The sequence below is a fragment of the Tripterygium wilfordii genome, chromosome 13 (assembly GCF_013401445.1).
Source record: "Tripterygium wilfordii isolate XIE 37 chromosome 13, ASM1340144v1, whole genome shotgun sequence".
Classification (NCBI taxonomy): domain Eukaryota; kingdom Viridiplantae; phylum Streptophyta; class Magnoliopsida; order Celastrales; family Celastraceae; genus Tripterygium; species Tripterygium wilfordii.
The window spans coordinates 9,156,893-9,175,495 of record NC_052244.1 but is presented as its reverse complement, the minus strand read 5'-3'; the positions used below and the strand labels follow the sequence as shown (position 1 = coordinate 9,175,495).

Below are 18,603 nucleotides of genomic sequence, written 5' to 3'. Positions count from 1 at the left end.
TCTATACCTTTGCAATACTTGAACAAGTTTCTCTTCTTGGGAAGAAGTAAGTAGGGAAGATATCACAATGGGGTATGACTCATTCTCTCCCAAAAACACATATTTAAGTTCACTTGGTAAGGGTTTCCTTTCCGGTGTTGGTGGATGCTCTTGAGATGATTCAAGCTTAGTCTTGGAAGGTTCTAATTCCTCAATGAGTGGGTTGAATCATCCTATGCTATTGATGTGCATATTATTATACACCTTTTTGCTTGTGTTATTAGGTTGAATTGATGTTTTGTTTATCAAAATAAGATCGGATTTTGCATAAATTATATTTTTTGTGCCTTTTCAGCTCCTTATGCTCAACAGCTGCTCAACCCACGCTCTAGCGTAGATGTCACAGTATTGGTCAGCAGCTAGCGCTTAACAGATGCTCAACAGGCGTTCAATAGTTGCTCGACAGAATAAAATCCGAGAATTAGAAGTTTGACTTGTTTTAGGAGTTTCTTTTGAGGTTTATGTGTTTTTTATTATTGAAGGAAACCCTAGGAGGTTTGGCAATCGGGTTCCATCATTCTTGTGTTTTCTTTCCTAGATTTTCATGGATTCTATTAGTTTTTGTTTTGTCACCTAAGTAGCTAAACCTTTCGCAAAGGGGACAATGTAGTTTCTTTTTGCTATACCAAGTGTTAATTGTTGTGCTTAATTGATGATTGAACCGTGATGCTTAGCTACCATCTAGGTTTGATTATTCTGATGCAATTTGTAGTAGACGCCATGCTCGAATTGGGAATAGCTTATTGCAATTTAACACCATGATTGCCTAGACATAGACACCATATGCTAGGATTCATGTGATCACTACATAAGTTGCTGTAGATCCAATTGCGTTATTATTTGTTAAACTTGTCTAGACGCGATGGATAGTTGCAAATTAAGAATAGAAGTAGTAAGTTAGATGCCATGACTACTACATGAATCAGAAGACTTGGTCTTTGACGTACATGAAGGAATTGATAATTGACAACTAAAGGATTTAAGTACAATAAAGACGGTGAAATCGAAACCATAGCTCACCCATTTGTTTGTTCTTTGCATGCTTCTTATAATTTTCTCTTTTAATTTCATAATTTTCCAATCATAAATAATCTTTTGTTTTTCTTCAGTGATGTCTATAGTGAATTTTAGAATTAGGATAGATTAATACTCAATCCTCATGGATTCGACACTCGTATTTGCTAAGCTATACTACCATTGATTCGTGCACTTGCGAGTAATAAACTGATTTTTGAATCGCTATAATTTAGTGGTTCAAAATCTCACATCAGCTATGAATAGCTAAAGACTCCAAAACCTCATTAATTTCCTCCTTCTCAACTAAGACTTTACTACCTTTTTCGCTCAGAGCTAGCACACCTTCTACCAAATCCCTAGCAAGAGTTTTCTCTAAGTTCTCCTCAACATATGAATGGATCCAATATACTTCCCTAATGTCTTCAAACTCTCCCATTTTCTTAGACACATTAAAAATGTTCATCTCCACGGTCATATTCCCAAAAGATAGCACCATGACTCAATTCCTACAATTGATTAAAGCATTTGAGGTTGCTAGGAAGGGTCTACCTAAAAGGACCGAAATTGGTTTACTAAAGCTAGGGAGGAGTTGAGTCTCTAAAACCACAAAGTCAACCAGGAAGTAAAATTCATCCACTTGAACTAGTACGTCTTCAAGTATTCCTCTAGGAATCTTGACGGATCTATCGGCTAGTTGCAAGGTAATTCTTGTAGGCTTACGCTCACCTAACCCCAATTATTGATAGACCGAGTATGGAAGGAGATTAACACTAGCACCTAAATCCAACAATGCTTGCTCAATCCTATGGTTCCCTATGAGTATTGGAATGGTAGGGCAATGAGGATCCTGATATTTAGGTGGAGTGGTGGCTTGTAAGATGGAGCTTGCTTTCTCCGTAAGAAAAAGCCTTCTCCTTCACATTCAATTTGCGTTTCACGGTACATAAATCCTTGTGGAACTTTGCGTACGAGGGAACTTGTTTGATGGCATCTAAAAGAGGTATGTTCATTTTCACTTGTTTGAAAAGTTCAAACATCTCTTTGTTTAGAGCATCATTGGTTTCCTTCCCTAATCGGTGAGGAAATGGTGGCCTTGGGATACACTCTTTATCCTTAGAACTTTTTACCCTTGTCCTACTTGATTGTCTCTCACTCTCCTCTTCTTCTCTTGGTATGTTCATTTTCACTTGTTTGAAAAGTTCAAACATCTCTTTGTTTAGAGCCTCATTGGTTTTCTTCCCTAATCGGTGAGGAAATGGTGGCCTTGGGATACACTCTTTATCCTTAGACGTTTCTATCCTTGTCCTACTGGATTGTCTCTCACTCTCCTCTTCTTCTCTTGGTATTTTCTCACATTTCTCTGAATTTTTGGATGAAGTGTCCGGATAGTCCAAAATAGGTGTCCGAACACTTGCATCTAGTGGACCATTTTCCTACATAATTTTCTCCAAACTCTTCTCCATTTCACTCTTTCCTTTGTCCTTTCTCCCCACACTATCACCAAAATTCTACGCATCATCACTTTGATCAACATTCTCATTTGGTATGGACTATCCACAATGCATCCATTTCTCAAAGTGAGGATGGATTGGGTTTGTTCATGTCCACTCACTCCCTCATTAGTAGAGTCTACCACATTGGTTTGTTTGGATGGATTGGGGTAGGGTTGAGCTGGGAATTTACCCATCTCATATGTGGTGAGAGCTTGGGTGACCATAGTGATTTGACTCTTAATATCCTCAATGGTCCTATTGGTTTGTTCTTGAAATTTGTTGGCCTTTTGATTCTCCCCTATTTGAGCTTTCATGAAAATGTTAAGAGTGTCTTCAAGAGACCTCTTAGGAGGTGAAATGTAAGGTTGTTGAGTTGGCTATGCAACACTTAGAGGAGACAATTGTTCGGGGTGGATTGGGGAGTGATTGGGCTTGAACATTTCCATCATTCCTCCATCCAAAGTTTGGGTGATTCCTCCAAGGGTAATTCTCATTGTAAGAATTGTTGCCTTGGTTATTGGTAGGGTAGGGCTTTCTATAGTTTTGAGAATTGTTCCCACTATAACCTCGCCCAAATAGGACTTCCTTACAAGCCGGTAAAACATTACACTCGTCCATCCTATGATCCCTACTTTCACACAAAGTGCAAGTAACATGTTCATCAACACCAACCATATTTATAGGGGCTTTTTGTGACTCTAGGGATTCCAATTTCTTAGACAACAAAACAAGTTTAGCATGCACAACATCATTTTCATTCAAAACAAACTTGCCACTAGAGCTTGGCACAACATCATGTCGGGTTAGTGAAGGAGCTTCCCAAGATCGGGATTCCTCCGCCAACCCACCAAAGAAAGTAAATGCTTCATTGACATCCCTATTCAAAAAGTCACCTTGAGTCATAGTGGAAACCAATTTCTTTAAAGATGGAGTCAAAGACTTATGAAAGAAATTCACAATTTGAAATTTTTGAAATCCATGGTGAGGGCACATAAACAACAAATCTTTAAACCTCTCCCAAGCTTGGAAGAAGGTTTCATGTTCTTTGCAATGAAAATTCATGATTTGAGTTTGATAAGAAATGGTACGGTGTGAAGGAAAATATTTGTTGAGAAATTCCTCTTGTATTGCTGCCCAAGTCGCAATGGATTGGGGACGCACGTTCTCAAACCATTATTTTGCATGATCCTTCAATGAGAATGGAAAAAGTTTGAGTCTCAAAATTTCTTGTGTGCACGTGACATCACCAAAAGTAGTACACACCGATTCAAAATCACGCACATGTGAATATGGTCGTTCCGATTCCATTCCATGGAATTTGGGAATCATTTGGGACATGGATGGTTTAAGGCTCACATTTTGTTGGTTTGACGGCATGATGATGCAAGAACGTTGGGTTTGCCTTGCGGGATGCGTAAGCTCCCTCAAAAGGCGATGCTCTTGGGCTTAGGCATGAATGTACTCCATAGGAGGAGGTGCATTGTAAAACCCCACATTTTTGGTAGGGATACAATAGAACTTAAATAAAAACCTTTAGGGGTAAAAACACAAATTAAAAGGGGTGGGGGTGAAAGATTAACTTAAGGGAAATTAAAAGGGTTAAAGTTGGAATTATAGAAAATACCTAAACCTTGGGTGTACCGTATATCTACTCCTCCCTTTATTGTAAGAAGAAGAAATAGAAAAACCTAAAGAAGAATACCCATAACAGCCGCCGTCTAAAACATTTTTGGAAAAGGTGGAGTCTCAAATTTGAGAATCAAGTTACCGCAGTGGGCTAGTGGACGATCATTGGTGTTGGTGATTCAAAGCTTGAGCTTTTCAAGAAGGTTACCTCCAATAGATATAATGATCAGCAATCATGGGACTAAGGAATCAAAATTTTGTGCAAAGTTCAACACTGTGGCATGGGATTATGCTCGAAGCATGATAGGCACATCATATGATATTTAGTGGGATTGACTCGATAGTTGACAAGCATCCACCTCCTCTTGGTGCTCACTTGGTTATCTCTGTCTTGTGGGTAGATAAATGAGTTATATGGGAACTTTTATTGAGATTTTATGGGATTGTTATGGTCTCTTTATGTTGGCCTTGCCTTGGTCAATTTATTGATGTTCTCAATGGCACTCAGTGGTTTTTGTATAAGAAACGTAGTGGGTAGTGGAGGAGGCAGTAGAGATTAAGAAGAAAATGAGTTTTGTAACTTTGATATGACACAGAATAGTCCAGTGGCATTATTAGTACCAATACGAGTATCTCTTAAAGGGAAGGAAGTATGCTTTGTCACAACCTATGTGTAAAGACTGCATGGACGTGTACTTCCTAGTGTGGATAATTCGGAAGTGAGGGCAGCATTAGCATCGGCAGTAGTCCATGGCGGAGAAAGATTGGCGAGGTGATCAAGGAGACCGAGTCGACGCTGTACACACTTAGTGATTGTTTGTCGCTATTGAGGTAGAGATTTTGATCTTTTTGGCCTCTTATACCCGGTATTTCAGTTTATTATAAATTTTCAGATATTACTCCCCTCGTTGTTTGCTTCTTTGTTAAATTCCTTAATGTCATTTATAATGGGGAATTATCGATATTCTGTTGTCTCTATTTGGATTTGTCTAGAGCTTGATTGTGATGTTGTGAGTTTTGATTCTGTATTACGTTCCTAGCGCGTTAAATACTCGCTTCATTGGATTGTTACTTGATTTCTATTCATTGAATCGCCATATACATGCATTATGGAATATGATTGATTGTGTGTGTGTTTGGATGGATTGGATTGTGACTGAGAGTTGTATTGGAGGATATGGTTGTATTATTGTGGTTGGTTGGTTTTGCGCGATGGTTGTGCTCGCGACACACCATCATGAGACGTGATCACTGTCTAGGATTTATTCCCCTTTATCTGTTACCCACGTGATTATATGGGGATTTGATTGCCGCGGCCTTCAAGGGGGAATCCGGGCTGTTGTGTGTCGATGATTGGATGTGGATGAATTGTGGCGCTACGCGCAATGGGAGGAGATGTGTGTTTTGCATATATAATTTGCATGCTTATATATATGCGTATTGGGTTGTGATTGTGGCATGAGCATGTTTCTATTGTTCCTGCCTATTTTTGCATTACTCTTGAGCTGATTGTTGTATTTATAGACTAGTTCTACTTTTTGTCATATCATATGTGATTCTCGTTGTGATTCTCGCTCTCTTGGTATTCGCATCATGGATATCCGAGTCCTTATCGGGTATTTTACCTCTACTGGGCTATTTAGCTCAACCTCTATTTTTTTTCCTTCCTTTTTAGGCAGGTACGGAGATGGCGGCCAGTTTTCGAGGCATGTGCGGTTTCCCATGGATATAGTTGTGGTTTATGGGTAGCGTATGGTTTGATTATTAAAGACTTCCGCTTTGTTAAATTTTAAAGACTTATTAATTATGTCTTAATGGATTTCTAAATACATTTTATTCATTTTCGGGATTATACTAAATGATTTTTTGAGGATTTGCATAGATAGTTTATGTTTTGGACAAATTGGTAATTCCGCAGATCCCCCTCCGCGACGGGTCATTACATGCATGAATGTTTTTCCCAAAGTGAGCATATTGTGGCATTTGTGGCATTAGATAATACATGTGATGCATATAATTGTATGGGGGAGGCATATGGTATGCGAGAGGCATATTGGGAGGTTGATAGACATTTTTCGGGGTAAATTATGCCGCATTGTCTTGTTGAATTGGTTGAGGTGCATTTTGCAAAGCATGCTCAACTTGAACTTTTGGTGCATTTTGGGCATTGCCATTTGGGCATCTTACCCTTATACCGGATCCATAAATTCATCAATATTCACATGTTGCAAAAGACGACGCAATGCATCAAGATTCATATCACCCCCACGTACACTCCCCGCATCACTCGTATTTATATCACCACCTCTCCCATCTCTACTAGACCCACACCCACTAACATTATCTCAAGGTTGAGACATGATGGCAAGGAACAATAACAAATAGCACACAAAAGTAGCAATTAACCAAGTCAAGTAACACAAGATTTTTTTCAATCAACGAACAACCAAAAACAATATCAAGCAAGAACAAGAGCAAAGATAGGAATAGAGCAACAACCAATCTTAGGAACAATAACACACCCAAATGTAGCAAGTAGTGATAGAAAGAAAAAATGCGCAAAGCTCTCTCAAACAACGTATCACTACCAAGCAGCAAACAAGGTGACATCCATCGCCCACATGAATCTAAGTTAGCCCCATCGCCAAGTTTTCCTCGCAATTTTTTCTCTCTTTTCAACAATTACACTAACTCAACTACACTAGAAAGCAAGTAAAATGGAGGAACAAAGTTACCCTTGAAGCATGACCGTGCTCTTTCCTTATTTGATGACGTTTAATAGCATAAAGATAGCATCTACAAGCCACCCAGCTCCGTCTTTGACACTCGCTTCCCCGACAACGGTGCCAAAAACTTGATCGACACCGAAGTGTGAGTGTGTGTACTTGCGTGTGTGTACTTACCCCAAGTGTAGGGTATCGACAAGTAATAAACCGATGAGTCTGGTATCGATTCACGAGGAAGCAATGCAAATTTGGTGGTGAATGATATGCAAGTGACTTGCTAACACTACTAAATGCAATGAATATCAAAATAAAGACAAGTAATAAAAATGGTCGAATGACTCGGTAGCATCTGTGATTTTGTAATCAAAGTAAGTTCGAATTGGATTTAAAACAATTAATTAAAAACATCTAGTCTCTAATCCTTCTTGGTGGCTACTTGGTTCTCATACTCAAGGTATCATTGCAAACACACACAACCATACACAATTCATTGTGTGATACTATCAATCATGCATATGCAAAGAGAATTGGGATATAAGACTTCAATTTATACATGTAGGCCATCGGGTCTCTTAATCTACGATGAACGCAATGGGATAAACACCTAATATTATGCATTAATGTTACCAATTGGGACTCGACTTGGCTAACACCCTATTTTCACACTCTAAGATAAATTAACCATAACTCTTCCATGCACATACCTAAATCAACCCAAAACTCCATCATCAATACACATAATTAATAGCTCTGCAATGAAAAACTCGATGAATTAAGGAAATCATGTAATGAGTTTAATAATTCTCAATCGAACACATTAGATGCAATCCCTAGGCTAGACAATCCAAGAATACAATCAAATATGTCATTCTCATATATCCAATCATACAACTATCACGAAATTAAAAGAGATAAATCGAAGGTACGATTCTTTGAGCATACCTTGAGTAATCGAAACCTTGCACCCACCGTTCGGGACTAGAAACTAAAAAGGAAGCTTAGTCACTCATCATAATGGATATAAACATCAATTTTATAGATGAAAATCAATGTTTACAAACAAAATCACAAGAACCAAGCAAAACCCTAGAGAGAGCAAGGGAGAGAAAAACTATGGAGGCTCCCAAAATGTTGTCTAATGAATTAGAAAGAAAAACAAATCTTAGGGTTTTCCCCTATTTTTACAGTAGAAAATACCTAACTACCCTTACAAAAACGTCCTCCATTGGTTACATGCATGATTTACACCAAATGCCTCTGAAATTTCAGTGCAGAAAATTGTAGAATCATGACAAGTGTCCGAACACTTGAGCTGGCTTTGGTTGCTTCTGTTTCATTTTTCAAAGGAAGTGTCCAAACACTTTAAGAGGGTGTCCGAACACTTCATGTGTCCTCCAAGTTGGTGAAGCCTTTGTCTTGATTTGTGAAGGAAGTGTCTGGACGGTACATCAGGTGTCCGAACACGTGATGAATTCCAACTTCCTTATTCAGCTCCAAGAGTCCCCGATTCAGTCATTAAAGCCCGATTTCCTGCAAAAACAAAGGAAAATATCTATAAGGGTAAAATTACTTTATTTAAATACAAATGCATTACTTTAGACACTAAAACCCCCTAATTAGATGGTATTAGGACCTCAAAACAGAGGTCCGGTCATGGGGTTGAAACAACTAATCCTTAAAAAAAATTTCTCACATATCATATTTCATTTCAAATAGCTTTTCAAGTCAAATCACAATCCACTAGTCTCCTGACTATTACTGGAGTTCATACATGAAAGTAGTAATGATCACACTCATATAAAATCATATCCTCTAAATAGCCAGTGTTTTATGGATAAATGTTCACTCGTGTCCGCTATTCCATCTCTTACCAAATAGGTACATTCATATAAAGTTGTATTCACACCAAACAGCATCACGCCAAACACTCAAAACTCAAAGCTCAAAGTATGTCCTTCATCGTACAACTATACAGATTTAGAATGAAGCATTCGATAAACTCTCCTTCAATCACAACTTTAAATTTAATTATAAATATGCAACCAACACTATTCTTTCTAGAATAACTTAACAATAAATCCCCTAATCTTTGGATGAAAACTGTCCTTACCTATGCATAGCTGAGCAAACTGCTCTTGTGTGACTGGAGCGTTGGGTTGCTCAAGGTTACTCCTAAGAGGATTATTTCCTTCAGAAACATTTGGCCCTGAGGTGGTTGCATTGTACTAATTCCCAAGTTTGACCATTATAAGTTACTTTTTGGGAAGTTTACTTCTTTTTCCATAGATGATGTCAAATTGTTGACGGGAAAAATCATACTTGTTCGTCAATTGCTCGGTCATCTGGCTACTAGTTTTGTTGATGTATTAGGTGGCCAAAAGGGATATCAAAATGTGGTTGCTCTTTATTTGCACAGTAGAAAATGTGAGCTTTAGTGTCCACGAGGTGTACATTAATAGAAGGGGATGCTCTGACACTTAAGTAAGCTAGATAAAAATTGATGTTATTGAGATAACTTGGTGCTTGGAACTTTCTCTTTTTTTAATAGTAAAGAGTGAGAATGTTCGAGAGATTTACTTGGGTAGAGGTTCATTTTTTATGAATTCAGAACAACTGATTGCCCTTTATTATGAGCGAGATTTCTTGGGATGAATCCATAATTAATATCGTTATTTGCATGCATATATTTTGAAAATTTAGGAATTAGAAGAAAATTGATAGTAGTTTTTATCTCATAAATGACATCTGATATTCGAGTGTTAAAATTGGTAAGTTACACATAATATCGGTAAATTGATTGAATAAAATAATATATGAAATGCGTAATGATTCAATACAAAAACATGTTTTGTTTTACAAATGGTTAGAATGAATCATAGAGGAGGGCCTCCATTGAAACTGTCAACCCCTTTGATGAAAATTCTAAGACAGAAATCCCACATCGGTCTAGCATAATCCAGTCAATTGAAAAATTTAATATAAAATACAAAAGTGCTTCTACAAATATATAAAGACTTCTTTAGGGTTATGAACGAAAGAAAACATATGAAGAAAAGATGTCCTAAATCACAACGCGGCTCAAACAAGATGTGTTCGATATAAGTAATATTCTCATTACTAATATAAATACTTTTTTTCTCTTCTTTTTCTTTCTTATTAATTTGTTTGTCACAGTATTGTCTATTGATCATTCGACTGCTAAGCAACTCCATCGACTCTGTGTTGTAGGATTTCTAACATTCTCGATCTAGACAGGAAAACCCCAAGCTAGATCAACTTGTAATTGTATGATTGCAAATACCACAACTGTTGTAGGTAAATATACGTTTTGATCCTTTACCTTAAGCATTATTGAATTAGTTTAATTTTTGGAAATAAAAAAATATTTTGAATGTTAGTTACTGAAAAAAAATTACTTTTTAGAATTGTTTTAGTTGCACTGATATGTGGTAATTGAGTATTTTTTGCATTCAACATTTTTTCATTGGTGAGCAAATTTCAATTTTTGCTATAAAAAAAATTTGGTTGAATTGAATAATGTATTTTCTTAAATGGTATAAGATATACATTCACAAATCGGAATAATTTGGCTACATATATGTTTACAGAAAAAAAGTTTTAATTAATTAATTAGATTATGTTATATGTATGTATGTATGTATATTACGTTATTATGGAAGGGATGAAATTGATAATGTTAAATTGGACAGGTTTTGTTGCATTTTGTAAAAAAATATATATTTGAAAGAATTAATTTGATTTCTTTTTATTTGTATATTACATTACAAGATATATGGGAAGATTTGATTTCCCTAATTGGGAAAAAGGTTGGTATACACATATAAACGAAATTCAATTCATAATTAGATTACATTTTATATGTACGGTTGAGATTTAAAGTTTTAAATTATAATCAATGGTTATGCACTCATTTTTCTACCTATATAAATTGTCAATATAACCCAATATTTGCACACAGAAAATCAAAGATAAACTCTAGTTAGTTTCTAATTCACCAAAAAAAATCCTTGTAAATAAATTGACTTGGATTTGTTTTGGTGAATTACTGATCTAATTAGAATTCCATTCTTTGTAAGTATAGTTGAGTCAGGTCAATAAGATTGAGCACAATTGTGTATGGAAATAACTTCAAAGATGAACTCTAATCGGCCAGTAATCCACCAAAAAATGGTTAACAAATAAGTTAACTTGGATTTCTTTGTGGATTGTTGAACTTATTAGAATTCACTTTTATGGGAGTCAACTGAGTTTTTACGTTTATCAAGATAACATGTTTTTCTTCATGACATACTTGAAAGACTCTTGTCATGAAACTCAATGAAGACAAGAGTATTTGGTATCATGACTGTAATAAATTTCTTCTAATCCTGTTTTCCTACCCTTCTACGGTGTATTCTTTCAAGTACCCCTTTTTGATGAGGCTTTCAATCTCATACTTGAGTTGTCTGAAATTTTCGGTATCATGATCGTGTTCTCGGTGGAACCTATAGTACTTTTCCATGTCTCTTTCTTGAGGGAGCCTATATATTTTGATACTACTTGAGTAGTTAAGTATTTCAATCCTCCATCAAAACCCAGTTTGGAGAGGAGTTAAGGGGTGTATTTACTATTTCCTAGATTAGAGGGTTTCTCTTCCCACCTTCTTCCACGTCCTTGTCTATCTTGGTTCGAGTGACTAAACCCATCTGAGTTTCTCTTCCTAATTAGGGATGAGGTACCAATTTGTGCTTCGCCTATAGTCTCCACAAGTGGCGAATCTACCTTTTGGGTTGGGGGCTCAAGCCCCCCCCCCACCCCTCGAATTTTAAAAAAAAAATACTACTTATATATTTATATAGCTAAACTACCTTTTATAATTATATAACCAAACATAGTGGACTTATTGGTGGGTTTTATTAATAGTGAGTTTTAATAACAGTAATATCCTGCCCCGATTTTTACACTATACATAGTATTGTGACGTGTTGATCGAGGTGGGATGAACCTTTGGTCGATTTGGCTGATTTAGGAGGAGGTTTGACCCGATTCAAGTATCTATGAGTTCGTCTCTTCAAACTATTCAATTTGGTGTATGGCTTGGTTTGTTTTGGTGGTCGGATCATCGGTGACACCATAGGGTTGGTTTCGATCGAGTTCAACCAAGTTCAACCGAGTTGACTCGGTTGGCTCAGGGTTGAACCTGTTTGACCGGTTTGGAAGTGTTTGACCCGATTTGAACCTTTTTGCACTGTTTGACCCAGTTTGACCATTGACCATAGTTGACCAAATGTATTTTAACTATATTTTCATATATCGTGTTTTTCGATGTAGACGGTGATCCCAGTGAGGTTCGACGCGGGTTGACTTTTGGAGTCAGGAGTTTGTCGGGGAGACGTGCTTGGTATTTGCTTTTCGATTTCCAGGTAGGGGTTTCTCTGTCTCTCGCGTGTGATTCTAGAGTTTCGATTTCATGGACTCTTATTATATTGTGGTTCAGTTGGTTTTCAGGGGTGGAGATACGACCTATTTGCATATTTCATACATATTCTCTGTTGATTATCGTTGTTGGTATGCTTATTGTTATCGATATTGCATTCTAGCTTGTTCTTTGGACTAGTCACACCTTCGTGGGCTAGTTTTTTGTGGGATCACCTTTCGTGGTGGGTCCCACCCCAGGTGTACGTGTATGTTTTTAGGGGGGTGGTTGGAGATGGTTGATGTAGACTGTGGGTCTATATAGGATTACGGATTATGGATTGTGGATTATAGTGTACGGATTATGGATTACTGGAGACCGACGTTTGTGATTATGGTGCTGTATAGCCTTATCGGCTACCATGTTACTTGGTTGGACTACTAGTTGTTGTATTGTTATTGTACTTCATATTTTGCATCATATTCCTTGTTTCCTTTATTCTGGATATCGGTGTTCTCCTTCTAAGCCCTACTGAGCTTTTTGGCTCACCCTTTTTCTTTATTCCCTTTCAGGTGAATTAGATGCGAGGGTGTTGGCGGTTAGTGACGGGATGCGCGAGCTGATGTGTAGCCTTGAGCCTACCCTTCTAGTAGGGCGTGGGACTTTGGTATTGTATTTTGTATATATTACTCGATTTGGCATCGGGTAGATATGTTTTATTGTCCTGCTATTGTATATGTACTTCGATAGTTTCGATGGTTGTATCTATGACGTTCTGGATACAATACTGTTTCCATGTCATATTGTAGGAGTCATTATTATATGTGTTTATTTGGTTTAACTCTTGGTTTGGGAATTGGTTTAGGGGATGAGGTGTCTTCTGTCGGTCACGTTTTGTGGGTATTGGTACACTTCGGTATACCTTAGGAGAGAGGGGCGTGACAATAACTGCCATTTTTTTCCTATTGATAGAGTTAAGATAAACTTAAAAGTTAAAATTAAACCCTTCTATTAACTATATAATATGTATGGCTAATATAAAAATTATAATTATTAATTGATAGACATTTATATAAGAAAATAAATATTGATTGATACACACTCATACATAACGACAGATGAATTCTTCTAAATGAAAAATCGCCTAACAAAATTTAAATTATTATTTTTTGTTATCTTTAATATTTTTATATTAGAATTTGTGACGTGCAATTTAATGAATATCTAGATATTCACTAACTATATAAATAATTAAATATTTACGGTCAATTTACAATGAATAGTCCTAAAAGAAATTTCGGGATCAATGCCTTCGAATCCCCGCTCACCTTTGGCTCTTTTTGTAAATTTCTTAACTCCATCACTAACCAAGCCTGACTGACACCAAATAGTGCGTTTGTGTTCTTACCTCAAGTGTAGGGCAGTCGACAAGTAATAAACTCGGTGAGACCGATATCGAATCCACAAGGAAGCTAATGTAAATTTGGGTGGATGAAATGCAAACAACTCACTGAAGAGCTAATTGCAAAGAATAACAAATATTTTGCAAGAAAGGAAAATGAGTTGAATGATTCGATAGTATGAGAATTTTGTAGCCAAACTAAAAACTAATTTGAGAAAACAATTAATAAAAAGTTCTACCTTCTAATCCTTTATGGTGGATGTCCAATTATCATATTCAAGGTATTTAGTATGCAAGCACACAACCATGGTGGCTAATTTATCATATTCAAGGTATCAAATAATCGAACACCTCACCCACCCTTTAGGATTAGAGACCAAATAGAACTAGCCACCAATTAAATTGATGATAAACATCTAATTTATTGTCATCTAAATCAGTGTTTACACAAAATCAAAGAGTATAATTAAGAAAAACAAAGGAATCTAGAGAGAGAAACATTTTCTCTACACTACACCACTCCTATGGTGGCTAAGAGAAAAATGAGAATGAATTTGGGAAAAACCTTACATTATGGTTTTTACCCCTTTCTTATGGTAAAAAATACCTATCTACCCTTACAAGAATGATTCCCATTGGCTACCATTGAAATTTCTAAAATATATAATCTAAAATTCTATTTTGAAAGTGCAAGTCGTGATAGGGTGTATGTACACCTTTTCTTCTGTATAGAGTTTTATTGTAGCTAAGGTGTTCGAACAACTAGGGAGGGTGTCCAGAAACCTAGGGAAGTGTCCAGATACCCCTTGTCTCAAGTTTTGGAAGTGTTATGTTTTGGTTTCTATAGCAAAGTGTCTGGACACCTTGAGAGGGCATCAGACATGACTGTCCAGATGACCCAATGGGTGTTTGGATAGGTTAGCATATGTCTTTTATCAAAAACAGCTCCAATTTGTCCAAATTAAGCTCGTTTCCTACAAAACCAAAGAGAAACATTTATAAGTGTAAAATAAATTCAAAAACACACATAACTGCAATAGGTAGTTGCTAGAACACCCCAATTTAATGACATTGAAACCTTAATTTAGAGGTCTAATCACCGCCAAACTTAAATGTTGCTAGTCCCTAGCAATGCACATACAACTAAAACTAACTAAAATCTAACTCACTTTCGTAGGCATGATGTTGCATTTAGTACATGCGACAAGCCTTTAAACCCCTAGGTCACCCTAGTTGACGAGTAGTAGTCTCGTGAGGGCTTAACAAAGTGGTACCCACAAACACTTGCCAAGGGATCCACACTTACTTTGAATGAACAACAAATTATTCTTAAGTTCTCATTCGCAAGAAGTAAAGTTAATCCCCCAATTCCCCACTAGTCAATATATGCAAAATCGTTGGACGACTAATCTCAACCCCCTCAAAGATGACCAAGAACATTTTATACTAAGGAAAATATTAGCACAATCAAGTAAGACTGCACAACAAATTTACACAAGTAAAACCTTGTTATGGACACTCCAAGGTGTTCATAAATTCCCAACCCCATTTGCAAACAAAAACATGAAAGTATTGTGTCAAGTGACTGAATCGAAAGTATGCATTTATGAAAAACCATTTGGATAGGCATAACTTGGTGTAGGAAATCACTTATAAGAGCAACTAAAGCATCTGCCTACTTACTTGCGTATCTTGAATCAAATTAATCTCTAGGTTTAGTGGGTTATAATGTCGCTATGAGACAAGGTAGGAAGAATTTGGATCTAGGTGACAAATCACAAGATTAGGTCTAAGACATGAGCTTCAATCTCATTGTCATTGCTTATACTCAACCTTACCACTAAAAAAGGGAAGAATTCAGGAAAGGTGTCCCAGATAAGGTTAGCAAATGATTTAAAAAGAATTTAAAGATACATGGCATATAATCACTTACAAATGAATAGGCTAGGCTCAAAATCTCTCAATATAGTGAATCCTTCAATCCTAAAGCTTTTGAAAGAACACGCTTAAATGATTTACAATGAAGAATATCAAGAAGAATCAGCCAAATCCCAATGTATATCAATAAAGAATAGCTCAAATAAATGAGAAGAGTAGAAGGTGATTTTCAAGCAAAAAGGACCCAAAAAGCAACCATACAAGTGTTTCAATGCTAAGACGCTTGCTCAACTACACATGTAATACCCTGAACTTCTTTTTCTTCTAGAAATTATGTAGGACCAACATATGTTGACTATATATATATATCCATTTGAGTCGGGTAGATATGTTTGAAGTCTAATATAAAGGTAAAAGTCATTAGAATTAATACCGAAGGAATCGGGGGTGTACGGAGGGTTTTCAAAACTGAGTATATGTGAAAATTAGTGCAAGTGAGTGTAGGTGCCCAGTCCCTATTGATCGAAACTAGGCTCCGATCGATCAAAAATCGGCATTGGAAAATATGGACAGTGGCTAATTTCGCTCGATCGGGAGCTGTTTCGATCGATCGGACATGCCTAGTAAGCGTGGATTCAATTTTTAAAACACTCATTTCACGATTTCTCTCAAAAATAACCCAACCAAAACGAACCCTAACCTCATTTTCTCTCAAAATCTCTCATTTCCATCACTCAAGATCATCAACCAAGGTAAGGTTCTTCACTTTCAAGTTGTTTCAAGTTGGATTCATGACTTCTCTCTCTAGCTTACACATTCTTAAATTCCTCTCTTTGTCCTAATCTTTCAAGGTTTGAACCCAAACTCAAATCCACGAATTCCTACATCATTTGAGGCCTAAAAGAAGCTTGAATCCCTTCCTTTTACATGTTTCTACGACCTTGGTAAGTTTCCTAAATCTAAAAGCTAGTATTTAGAGATTGGGGCATTTTGGATTCTAGGGTTTTATGGGTTTTTTGGGTTTGGGCAATAATCTTCGAATTAAATAAAATTAATGATTTAATAGGTTGATTTAGACTTGTTTATGATAGTGTTTCCAGATTCTATTGTTGATTGGAGTAGCAAGCTTGAATAGGTGAAGTTCAAGAACTTGAAAAGTATTGGATAAGAAAAGGTACGGGTTTCTTGAGTTATTGAGTTAATTTGTGTTAGATATATGAAATTGAAGTTGTTGTATATTGATTGGAGGATGGGCTTACCGAATAATAGGTTGATTTGAGGTCGGAGAATTCAAGGTTGAGCATTGGTTTACATAACTAATTTTTGGAGTGCGAGGTAGGGAAATTTCACTCCTTTGCTATTTTCTTTGAATATGTCCTCCTATTAAGAACGTTTATCTTTTCCCATTGTTCATTATGATTTTGTTCTTTCCTTTATTGTCCCTAAGGGAGAACAACCCTATTGTGATTACTTTGCTATATAACTTGAGTTATATTGTTGCATACCCTAAATGTTCAGTCTTTTATTGAGCATGAATTATTCTTGAACGTGCATCATGTAGTACTATATATGTAGGTTGTATGTATACTTCATTGCATAACCATGTTGGACATGCATTGTAGTTGCACGGTAGATATCGGGTATGGACCTGTACATCTCCTAGGTTTGATTGATGTGAAATGTGGAATGTCGGTGGGCTGTTCAGGATTCCTATGAGTATGGGAACGTCGATGGGCCGAGTCAAGATTTCACATGTATTTGAGCCACTATGCGGTGATGTCGTTGGGCTATTAAGGGTCCCAATTAGTATAGGGATGTCGATGGACCAAGTTAGGATCCCGTATGATGTTGTTATCTACTTGTGTTTTGGGTGTACATGATGTTAGTTATCATATTGTTGCATTTGTGCTTTTCTATAATATTTCAGCCTTATTATTGGTTATTCATTCATTATTATTCCATACTGGGCCTTTCGCTCACCCTTTTCTTTTCCTTATTCCCTCTTCACAGATGAGTCTAGTAGTTCTGTATAATATCCTGACCCGATTATACATTGTTCATAGTACTTTGATGCGTTGATATAGGTGAAGTGAACCTCGGTGATCGTGAATCGAGATTTGGGGAGAATAAAAATTAAATTAAGATAAAAAATATGATAATATTTTTCATAAATGGGGGATTTAAAAAGAAAATTTTTGACGTAAGAATCACTCAAATCAGATTTAAATTGGATTTATTATGAATTTTTAAAGTTAAATGGATTTTCACATTTTGTGAGTGTCATTTTCGTAAATACTAAAGGGACTACAGTGAAATTTTTGGGTTACATATTTAAATACGAAAAGTTTTTAAAATTTTCAAAAATACCCCTTCCTCACACGATTTTCTCTCACACACTTTCTCTCTCTACATCATGGGTTACCGACAGTTCCAACCATTCCGATGACTGTGACGGTCGAGCTTGGTACCAAAAGGAGCGTACGGATGAGACGAGCATAACCCAACTTGAATCGGGTTGAATGAAGCTCCGATTTGGGAGAAATTGTCGATTGAAGTGCCAGCCACCGTGAGCTTTTCGTGGTCGATTCCGATGACGGTGTGACCCGATTTTGGTATGTATGAGTTCAACTCTTCGATTTCTTCAATTTGGTGTACGGCTTGGTCAATTTCGGTGACCGGATCGCCGGTGACACCATTGAGTTGAGTTTGACTGAGTTGATCGACTTTGGGCAAGTTGACTGGTGTGTTGACTGGTCTGACCAGGTTTGGCACTGTATGACTCAGTTTGACACTATTTGACCCATGTTGACCCGATTTAGCACTATTTATAGGTTGACTTTGATCGTTGACCATAGTTAATCGGACTTATTTTAACTGTGTTTTCGTGTGTCGTATTTTTCCTATGTAGACGGTGATCCCGGTTGAGATTCGGAGCAGGTTGACTTTCAGAGTCAGGGGTTAGTCGGGGACGCGTACTGGGTATTTGCATTTCGATTTGTAGGTAGG

General features: G+C 36.8%; 1 pseudogene; it reads left to right on the top strand.

Annotated features, from left to right (window-relative positions):
• The first annotated feature begins 3,522 nt into the window (after window positions 1-3,522).
• LOC120013971 lies at window positions 3,523-3,622 on the top strand (annotated as a pseudogene).
• Window positions 3,623-18,603: the final 14,981 nt, after the last annotated feature.